Source organism: Bubalus bubalis, chromosome 14, assembly GCF_019923935.1.
Source record: "Bubalus bubalis isolate 160015118507 breed Murrah chromosome 14, NDDB_SH_1, whole genome shotgun sequence".
Taxonomy (NCBI): domain Eukaryota; kingdom Metazoa; phylum Chordata; class Mammalia; order Artiodactyla; family Bovidae; genus Bubalus; species Bubalus bubalis.
Window position 1 is genome coordinate 69,803,895 of NC_059170.1, and position 11,867 is coordinate 69,815,761.

Consider the following 11,867-nt stretch of genomic DNA (forward strand, 5'->3'; position numbering starts at 1 on the left):
TGTTTCGGGGTGGCTGATTCTTGTTAAGGGGCTGTCCTGTGCATTATAATGTTCAGCACCGTTCTTGTCCTTTGTCTACTATGTGACAGTATCAATCCCTTAACCCCAGTTCATTGCACACAAAAAAGTGTCTCCAACATTATCAAATATTTCCAGGGGGGCAAAATTGTCCTCAGCTGAGAATCACTGGACTAAAGTTGTCAGGTCTACAACTTCTCATCATTCCAATCTGTCCTCCCACCTGTCTTCAGGTGTTAATTTCAATGAAACTACACAGTAGATATCTCCAACACTAAACCCTGTCACAGACAAAAAGAAAAAAAAGAAATGCTATTTCAAATCAAAGTTGACTGGAGTCAGTAGGTTTTTAGGAAGTTGTCATAATTTACGAAATCTCTTTCGCCTCCTTGCAGAGGCTGTTGAAGGAGGCAGAGATTCAAACCCGCAGGTAGCAGATGAGGCCTCAAGATAGTCAGCTAGCTTAAGGAATCTCTGGATGTGTAGAGATACAGGCTTTGTAAAGTTATAAGTGGAGAGGAATTTAGGTGGGGTAAACTGAAATGCTCTGCACAATTTAAAAGGAGGGGTTTTGAAAATTAGTTTTTTGATCATGTGGGAGCAATAGTCTAGTGAGGAGAAACATGGAGATTGGCAAAATTGGGAGAGGCTGGGACCCCATGGAAAGTTTCCTCTAAGTAAGAATCAGGGGGGAAAGTTGATTAGTTTATTAGTGTTTTGACACAAATAAGCCTTCCCCTCCTTCAACCTTCAGTAAAGTCTGTTTTTCCCATAGGTTCACAATTTTGCTTCAAGTTTGTTAATGTAAACTTGGGGGGAAAATTAAATTTGAAAAAAAATTTTTTTAATGTGTTAATAACACCTCATGAAAAGTTCAATTGCTGGTGCAAACTGTCTCTGAAATATTTCTAGCCTCAGATCATACTTTTCCTGTAGTTACCAGTTGCTGGCCCTGAGGCTTATTTTCATAGAGTGAGCTACATGCTTTGTCTTTTATCTCCAGCCAGACCGCTCTTTAATCACTGTGGTTTTACGTGTGGGGTAGACTCTTGCTAGAGTTCTGCTTTTTTTGTTGTTGTTTTTTAAATTTTATTTCTTAATTGGGAGAGGTGTGGGTCAGAGTTGAGATTGTTCTTCTCTGTACTTCTTCCAAATTGTCTGGGGTTTAGGGGCCTTAAAATGAATTCCCTACCCAGGTGTGATAGTCTCAAAATTTCAGAGACATTGTCAGTCTGTAATGAGATGAGACGTAGCTTTCTTTGTCACTTAATAGAACTCCTTTGGATAAACGTCACTAGACTACAGGATGTTTAAGTGATGCCATCATTATTCTCATTGTAGTTTTGAGTCAAACAGTGGATATCAAGGAGCTAAATGTGTTTCTTAGTCATAAATATTTCTTTCATTAAGTTTTTGTTTCCAGCAAGTGGTCCTGTTATCTGCTGTCCTGCAGCAAACTATCCCAAGTCTTAGTACCTTCAAAGTCATTTTGACTGTGATTATGAGTTGGAGAAGGCAATGGCACCCCACTCCAGTACTCTTGCCTGGAAAATCCCATGGACGGAGGAGCCTGGTGGGCTGCCGTCTATGGGGTCACACAAAGTCAGACACGACTCAAGCAACTTAGCAGCAGCATGAGTCAGGAATTTGGGATGAGCTTAGTTGGATGGTTCTTCCCCTATCCTTATAACATGAGCTGGTAGAAGCAGGGCTGGACAGTGCATTTTGAAGATGCTGTCTTTTCTCACATGACAGTTTGTTTCTTAGCTCATCTCTATCCTTCACACGGGACATAAAAATAGGTATATCACAGAGTGATACACTTCTTAGTCTCTAACCCTCACCAAATGGCTTAGGTTCTCACAGTTGTTTTTTTTCTTTTGAAGAACAGTCTTTGTGAATTCTTTTCCCATTACCTATCCCAGGTAATTTCTTTTTTTATTTTTAAAATTTTTTTTAAATATAGATTTATTTATTTTAATTGGAGGTTAATAACTACAATATTGTAGTGGTTTGGCCATACATTGACATGAATCCGCCATGGGTGTACATGTGTATTTTTTAAATTCATTTCTCTATTTTTGGCTAGGCTGGACCTTTGTTACTGCACACAGGTTTTCTTTCCGGGCAGTGGCTTCTCTTGTGGTGGAGCTTGGGCTCTAGGGCGTGGGCTTCAGTACTTGCGGCTCCAGGACTCCAGAGCGCAAGCTTAGTAGTTGTGCTGAGTCGCTCTGTGGCAAGCGGGATATTCCTGGACCAGGATTCAAGCCTATGTCTCCTGCATTGCAAGGTAGATTCTTAACCACCAGACCAGTAGGGAAGCCTCTTCTCACAGTTTTTCCTCCAGAAAGAGTTTGGATTCCTAAACTAGTAGTGAGTTTAAAGAACTCCAGGGAAAGAACAATGTTGGTACTTACCCTCTGGATCAACTTAGAAGGGTTAGGGAGGCAGTTTTCCTAAGAATACAGCAAACCATGTGACAGCCTCACTGTTGGAGAAGTAAATTCTTGGGTAAGGGAAAGCATTGTACCTCCAATGAGCCTTTAAAAACTGAAAAATTAGGTTTTATAAAATAAATATAATTAACCCAATCTGCGTTGCTTCTCCAGGATGGTCATGAATACTAAGAGAAATAATGTATGTAAGTGTAAACCTCCTAATACAATGTCAGTCATTTAGTAGATGCTCATAAATTATTTATAATATAAATTATAAATTACTGATAGACTTCCCTGGTGGTTCAATGGTAAAGAATCCACCTGCCAGTATAAGTGATGCAGGTTGATCGCTGGGTTAGGAAGATCCCCTGGAGAAGGAATGGCAACCCACTCCAGTGCCTGGGAAATCCCATGGACAGAGGAGCCTTGTGGCTACAGTCCATGGGGTCTCAAAGAGTAGGACGACTTGGTGACTAAACAATAACATAAATTTATTGTTCAGTTCAGATCAGTCGCTCAGTCGTGTCCCCCTCTTTGCGACCCCATGAATCGCATCACGCCAGGACTCCCTGTCCATCACCAACTCCCGGGGTTCACCCAGACTCACGTCCATAGAGTCAGTGATGCCATCCAACCATCTCATCCTCTGTCATCCCCTTCTCCTCCTGCCCCCAATCCCTCCCAGCATCAGAGTCTTTTCCAATGAGTCAACTCTTTGCATGAGGTGGCCAAAGTACTGGAGTTTCAGCTTCAGCATCATTCCTTCCAAAGAAATCCCAGGGCTGATCTCCTTCAGAATGGACTGGTTGGATCTCCTTGCAGTCCAAGGGACTCTCAAGAGTCTTCTCCAACACCACAGTTCAAAAGCATCAATAGTTATTATTAGTCTCATGAATATGAATTTGACATAAGATGTTTATACCTTTTGTTTAGAGAAATATTTGATGATTTCTGTTATATTGATCTCTAAAGCAATACATCTATTTATTTATTTATTGGCTGCACTGTGAAGCCTATGGGATCCCAGTTCCATGACCACAGATGGAACCTGGGCCCTTGGCAGTGAAAGCACAGAGTCCCAACCACTGGACCGCCAGGGAATTTCAAATAGATGTTCTTTATGAACTTCTCTCATGTAAAATTGCATTCTGAGACATGTTACTGTGACAAAACATAATTACAGGTTTATGATGAGGCAGCTATTTTTATATGGATGTATACAGTTTAGAGGATGCTGTATAATCATTCAAATGCATAGTAAAGATATTAAGCCAATGCTTAAGAAAAATAAATAAATACAACTCTACCCACTTCAAAAACACTGCTTTCAGTTTGACATAGGTCTTTCTAGTTCAAAACATTTGCATTTCTTGGGCCAAATCTGGCTGCTGCCTATTTTTATAAATAAAGTTTTATTGGAACATGGGTATGATCATTGGTTTACATAGTGTCCAAGACTGCCATCGTGCTATACCAATATAGTTGAATAGCTGCAATGCAGACCACATGTCCTGCAAGACCAACATATTTACTACCTAGCCTTTTATATACAAGTTTGCCAACTCATCCTTTAAATTCATAATGTAAGTGTACAGAATTTTGCATGATTTTTTCTTAATATTTCAAAAGTATGTTCTAATTTCTATGATCTAAGCCCTTTCTCCACTTATCCACTACTCCTCTGTCATTGTAGAGTCAGAATTATTTACCCTCTCTTTTTTGATAAAATATTTAGGTTGTTTTCATATTTTGAATTATCCAAAATACTCAGAGAGCATTGTATGTCATATGGGACTTCTTTCTATCCATTTGAACTTATTTACTTTATTTATATTGTGAAATGTATGTATATGTATACATGTACATGTTTTTTTTCCTATAGAAAAGCACTTCTGGGTCAAAGAGTATGATCATTTCTGTGTCTTGTGATCTCTTGATCTATTTTGCTTTCCCAAAAGATTTGAATTAAATTCCAGAGCTAGTAGAAGGAAATGGAACCCTGACTTTTACCTCTATATCCCTGATATGGGATCAATAGGTATTATGTTTTAAATTCTTATTTCATGAGTTAAAATTAAATATAAATATTTATTTGCTTTGCATATATTTGATTACCAAAAATCTGGAAATTAAAAAAAATCTCTATTTCCTTAACATTTACGTTTGTTGCTATGTTTACAGTCTATTCACATATTATATTAGTTTTTTTTTTTTCTTCTGTGAATCCATGTAACCTCAGTCTAATGAAAAAAGTAAGAACGGAAAGTCTGCTTTCATGGTTTAGTACAAAAGACAGTTTGGATACTGGAAGCTAGGGAAAACTTTAATCCAAATCAACCAAATATTTATTAAACCTACTGTGATAGGCACTGGAATAACAGAGTGGACCAGGCTCCATCCTTGTTTTCTAGAAGTTAAATTCCCTGATGTGTTAGGAACTAATGATGGTACACCAAGATTTGGGGAATCCTAAGTGAAAGTATACTTCGTAAGTACCATTTTATCTTTTTTTGTTGTTGTCCTCTCTCGATCACCTTAGCATTAATTTTTTCTCACAAAGTGTTCTAAATCTTTATGTTATATTTAGTTGATTATAAGACAATAATTATACATTTTTTCATACTTCCACTCAGGAAAACATTTTTATCTGTTTGGAAGGAGGAAAAGCTTCTGTTAGGCAGTTAGAAATATTGGCAATTGTGCCCAAACTAAAATACTGTAAGTAAAAAATAGATAAATTTTCAATTTTACCTATACAAATTTTATACTACATTGTGAATGATATTTTATTTTCATCACCATCTGTTACCTCTTCAAAGCCTGTTGAGGATAGTGCTTCAAGTTTTAAGAGCCCACAATGCATTACAGTGTTAAAAGCTATACTTGAGATTCATGCAGAACACATAATATTTCAAGTTACTGGGCACTCCTCAATGGTGTTCAGAGCTGTCCCGACAGGCTTGCAAAATCTGACTGTGACCATCTCTTCCCAGCTACACATTCAGTAATGTCATGGTGGCTTGAAATAAATGACAGTAGGAAGTGTTTGCACCATAGAACTTGTCAATGATATAAACTAGGGCTTCTTTTTCACTACCCCCAAGAGAATAAGTAGTTAAACATGTACAAGCACATCACTGCCTTGAGTTCTGACTTTTCTAATCAGTTCCTTAAGTATGAGAAACATATTTAAAAACTCACAATTTTCCTCTAAGTTGTATGAGAATTGTTCTTTCAACCCAAACTGGCATCTGTTATAAACTAGGAATCATCAGTGCACTGAATTTTCCTACAAAATATCCATAAGCCTGAAATTCTTTGCCCGCCTATGGATGGTGATAACCATAAGCATAATGGGGAAGGAAGCCGTGTTGTAGAGAACGGACATTTCCTGACAAATGTATCTAATCATACTGTGTATTTCAAGGTGATGTATCATCATCAGTTCCTCAGTTTTCAGAGAATTTATCCTTAAAGGACAGTGGCAGAGTCTAGCTCATTCTGTAACCCAGGACTTAGCTCAACTTTTGCAAGAAATGACAAACCTAGACAGCACATTAAAAAGCAGAGACATTACTTTGCCAACAAAGGTCCTTATTGTCACAGCTATGGTTAATTGGACCATAAAGAAGGCTTGGCGTAAAAGAATTGATACTGTGGTGTTGGAGAAGACTCTTGAGAGTCCCTTGGACACCAAGGAGGTCAAACCAACCAGTCCTAAAAGAAATCAACCCTGAATATTCATTGGAAGGACATGCTGAAGCTGAAGCTCCAATACTTTGGCCACCTAATGCACAGAGTTGACTCATTAGAAAAGACTCTGATGCGGGCAGGAGGAGAAGGGGACAACAGAGGATGAGATGGTTGGATGGCATCACTGACTCCATGGATACAAGTATGAGCAGGCTCTGGGAGTTGGTGAAGGACAGGGAAGCCTGGTGGGCAGTCCATGGGGTCACAAAGAGTCAGACACAACTGAGTGACTGAACAACAACAAAAAGCATAAGTACGGACCTCATTTGGATTAAAGAGCCTGTTATTTACTAGTTGCTTCTCAGTTGCACAGATTGGTGTTTTCTTTTCTCCTTTGAAAATGAGTAAACAGGCTCATGGGTCCTGCATCTGGGACGTCTCTGAGGCCCGTACAGTATACTTTCACTATTTTCTCTTAACCTTTAAATTATTTCAGGTAACAGGCTCTTTTTTGCCTGCTCTTTACAGCTTCCTTTGGCTCACGTGGCAGGAGAATGGGGCTGTGGTTTTCTGGTTACACATGTGTTGTCCAAGTATCTTCCCCCTTGCTAGGGTTTCTCTCCCATTCTTTCTATCGAATTGACAGGAATCAAATTCTAATAAAGGAAACACAGAATCAGGGGGTTCTGTGAGCTGGAAACCTTTACAAGCTGGGAAAGGAGACTCCACAGGAGACTGCCTCCCACTGGCAGCTTCCTGTGGAATGCCACATCATCGCTTGGTGAGCACGCTGCTTCACAATGCAGGGGCTTGTACAGAAGTGCCACTCCTCGACAAGAGTCACCAGAGTCAGACCCTGAGCACACCCTTCTCTTTGGCGTGGAAAGAGGCCCCAGAGCCAGCAGTAGCTGCTTTACGGATTCTGATGTGTATCAGTCCCCAGCAGCAGGATCAAGGGGAGATAGAGGCACAGTTATCAGAGAGGAGGAACTCTACCCCAGCTTTGGCATTTACTTATCAGGTGATCTTACATAATTAAATTGGGAAGGGGAAAATGCCTTTAAAAAAAAAACAAGAAAAGCAGAAAATGTATTATTTTGGAGACTGGTAAAATGTAAGCAAGCCAGCTATTCATGGCATACCCAGAAGCTCAGACAGAACTAAATTATGCTTCAGATTAATGTTTCGGTCAGTTCAAAGGTTAGACAAACAGCTGTTTCTCAAGGAGGCACACTACAAAGCTGAACTGTTCGTTGGAAGGTCTGTAATGGTCTCAGTGGATTCCCAAAGGAGTCCCTGTTATTTGTTTCTGATTCGGAGATACCCCAAACTGACTCCATGCTACTGATGACCTCTGTTGCTAGGGCATGAGGGTGAAACTCTGGAGCCAGTGTGATTTTACCAGTCTCTGGGAAAAAAAAAAAGAAAAGGAAAAGAATAGAAGCCACCCACACATCCAACATGTCTTCAGTGACTCAAAGATTATCCGCAGCCCTGCCGTTTGGAGTGACAGAAAGAATGCTGGAGAGTCAAGAGGTCTGTGCTCTCATTTCTGCAAAAATGTAAAATAACTTAAAATAGTGAGCTATTCAAGTATGTGGTTTACAGTAGTCAGGTTTGATTTGATGCAAGACTAGGTAACTGGTAGTTTAAAAAAAGAGAAGGAGTAAGTTCCATCTTTATTCAACATTTACCCACCATCCCTTGATGATTTTTAGATACTTGAGTTGAATTACTCTTCATAAGATTCTGCCAATTGTAAAATGAAAAACAAAATAAAGCTCTAAGAGAAAGATGCAAAGGAGAGAGGGAGAATTTAAGTTGGAGTTTTCAATTGGGATATAACATATGATATTTGAATGGGGTTATACTTAAAAAGTATTGAAATTCTCAGAAAGATAAAGAGGTAACTTCTTGATGAGGTCCTGAGAGATTCTTAGGGATTCCTCCATAATGATTTCAAATGTCTTCTAACGACACGATTGAACTTTTTTACGGGGGGACTCAGATAGTCTTGATTTACTCACTGTAAGACACTCACCAGTAATTATTAAATTTATGATTCTTTACCGCAAGAAGTTCTAAGGTCTTTTTGGATTTTGTTATATATATATATATTTTCTCTGTCTCCCTCTCAATAGATAAATTAAATAAAGAGAGTGGAGGGTCATCTGGAATACTGCTCAAGGATAAAATAGCACAATATGAATCAGAGGCTGAATTAAGCTGAGAAGAAGGTGACTGCTTAAGGTGACTGAGAAGAAGGTGACTTCACTTTTGTTTCTGAACTGCTCAGGTACAAGGGCATATACCCTAGTCATCGTTATATCCATAGTGCCTAGAAATGGGAAAAAAAAAAATCTATCACATTGTGTCTTAACTAAATTAGAAGAAGGATACAGAGTAATTTGGTAGTGTATTTCAAATGAGGAGGAATATTATGGTTTTAGAACAAAGGCCAAGATCCCTCCTGAATCCATTCATTCATTCAGTGAATTCTGGGTTTAAGGAACATTCGGTTAGAAGTGTTAACCAAGTTAACACTTGGTTAGATGTGTTAGAAGAGCACACAGTATCTTGGTTAGAAGATCACATTTTGTTAGAAGATCATGCAGTATATACAAAGTTGAATAAAATAGGAAAAGATAATAGTTTTGAAGCATAGTGGATCATTTAAGAAAAGTCAAATTTAAAGAAAGATAAAGAGGTACTATGAAAATACAACAGAATAAGGTTAAGAAAAGTGGGATGTGACACCAATGATGAAATAAATGCTAATTTCAGCAGGCATAATCAATTAGTCTAGTATTATATCAACCAGCTAATATGAATGAACTGACATGAGTTAGACCAATAATTCTCAGTCTTCTAAGAGCCTATAAAACATGCTGATTCCAGGATCCATCCCAGAAATGCCGATTCAGTAGCTTTGGCTGGGACCCAGGAGTCACAAGAGAATGGATCCTCCAGGTGATCCTGACAGTTTCCAGACCTCACTTGAGGAAGGATGAGTTCAATTGAAAATTGATAAGAAGTTAATTAGGAGGATAACTGCATGTAATTTGTATGATACTGGGATAAGGGAAATTGGGTTAATACATTTTAGTGCCAGAAATGGGCTGAAATTAGCACTTCTTGGCCTGAATGGATGCATATTTTTCTGCCTAATATTCCTCTTCTGAATTCAACTAATTTCAAAAGAGGTTTAACAGTTCTCTATAAGACAAGGTTTTAGGGCTTTGTATTTGAAGAAATCAAAGGAAAAATACATTCAGATAAATTAATTGACTCTGCTTACAGAGTGCTGCTTTGGGAGGAAAAATACAAAGGAGAAGTAACTACAGTTATCGAGATGTTTCTTTTTATTTTATATATTTTATATGTTCTCTAGTTTAAAAAGAAGGCTTTGACTTTATATTTTAATTTCTATTTGCTACAGGTTACAATTTTGTAATATTTAACCTTAAAAATATGATTTAAATTTTCTAAAAGTTAGAAAGCCCCTCCTTAGAAAAAAACTATATAAATAGATAATATATTTCAACTGTAGCAAATATGTCATCTATTACCTAACCTCTAAAATGACTGGGCATTTTGAAAAAAAGAAGCTTCTTTTCACTCTAATATTAATTTTTTTCCAAAATAAAACAGTATTCAGCATAAGCTATTGGAATGATTCATTTCCAACAATTTTTAATTTGTGACACCTCCTAATAGGTTTCTGTCTTAGATCATGAGAGAGAAATATACTGTTATAGTTTAAACTCAGGCAATTGAGAAAGATGTTATCAAATTACAGATTCTATGACCTTTAGTGACCTGGCTGCAAATTCTGACTTTTCAGGGCTCCTGGAGATACTAGTGGGGCTTCCCAGGCGGAGCTAATGATAAAGAATCCACTTGGCAATGCAGGAAACATAAGAGACGTGGGTTTGATCCCTGGGTCAGGAATATCCCCTGGAAGAAGGCATGGCAACGCAGTCCAGTATTCTTGCCTGGAGAATCTCATGGACAAAGGAGGCTGGCAGGCTATGGTGCATGGAGTTGCAAAAGAGTACAAGACTGAGAACATAGGATCAAGGAACAGACTAGCAATTGACCCAAGGAAGCACAGGATGAAACAATTAGGTGCCCTCAGGAGGAAGCCAAAGGCCCTCGACTCATTTTCATTGAACGTGTTGATAAGTTTCAGAGATCTTGATCATTTTCCAAACCATGTTCTTATTTCTTTCATAAGTCCAATTGAACATGATGGCATCATGTTCTTCTCTCTCTAGGGATTTGCCTGAATTCTTGAGAAAGAAAATCATATTTCAGTATTTGAGAATACATTAATGAAAAAATTTAAAAAGAGGTTGTATGTCATCATCCTGTTTTTCCTCCTTTTTTTTTCCTTTTTATCTTCTTTGGCTTTCCCATTCTGAAGGATGATGCCTTCTTTTCAGTCAGTAGACCAAAAGATTTGGAGGTCTTCAAGTAACCATAAAGATGTCAAGCATCATTTATTGAACCACTTAGAGTGAGGCAGATGTGTGTGGCATTGGTAGTTAATCAATTGGGTAATGATTTCTATATTTTAATAGGCAACCCTCTAGCTGAAAATGGCTTTTGGTATGACAGAAAAGTCAGAAGGCAAACTATTGTTACAAATGTTTAGCAAGTTTTTAGACTCTGTAAAAGATTTGGAGGCCAGTACATGATGCTAAATACTTGGACACTTCTTGAAGAGTTTATTGCTATAGATATCATGGATAAAACTTGAAATATGATTCAACTATTCTACACTGCAAGTTTAAAGGAAATATTTTCAAAACCATCTTTAATAAATATGCTGTAGTTAATTCCATAATTTGTTTAATAACTTCTAGAATTACTTATATTAGAGGTGTGATTTATAAAGTAAATCTAATTTTTCAAATCGTTGAACTATTGGTTGTTAGGAGTATATCCCCCAAGTGTATTATAACCCTCAAAACTTCCAGCTTTGCACTTAAGAGACCCTTAATGAATATATTTCCAACTGAAGAAACTTCTAATTTCTTCAGAATACAAGTTTTGGCCTGAAAGTGAAAGTGAAGTCCCTCAGTCGTGTCCGACTCTGTGAGACCCCATAGACTGTAGCCCACCAGGCTCCTCCATCCATGGGATTCTCCAGGCAAGAATACTGAAGTGGGTTGCCATTTCCTTCTCCAGTGGATCTTCCCAACCCAGGGATCGAACCTGGGTCTCCTGCATTGCAGGCAGATGCTTTAACCTCTGAGCCACCAGGGAAGTGCTGTCCTGAGGGCACCATGATTAGCCCAGCCATTTTCTCCTCACATATTCGTCCTAAGCCTGGAGACTTAATCTCAGCCTAAATCAAGATCGACCCACATGCTTCACTCCAGGAAAAGAATAAAGATTCTTTCTTGAGTGGCAGGAGAAAAAAGGTACATTGTGGGCAAAGCTTTTTGTTGTTGTTGAATAATTGCTTTACACTATTGTGTTGGTTTCTGCCATATGTCAACATGAGTCAGTCCCAGGCAGACACATGTCCCCACCCTGCTGAACGCCCCTCCCGGCTCCCTCCTATCCCACCCCTCGAGGCTGTCACAGAGCACTGGGTGGAGCTCCCTGTGTGGTTGACAACAAGTGTCTTTTTTCTTGTTACCAGTTCATGGTTCCCTTTTCAGCCCTTTGCTACAGAGAGGGCACCAGTTCTCACTGCGGAAGGAACAA

General features: G+C 38.5%; 1 non-coding gene across 1 annotated transcript; it reads right to left on the reverse strand.

Annotated features, from left to right (window-relative positions):
- Positions 1–11,348: 11,348 nt before the first annotated feature.
- TRNAC-GCA lies at positions 11,349–11,420 on the reverse strand. Its single transcript has one exon. It is a non-coding gene; the product is annotated as a tRNA-Cys (tRNA).
- Between the last annotated feature and the right edge of the window lie 447 nt (positions 11,421–11,867).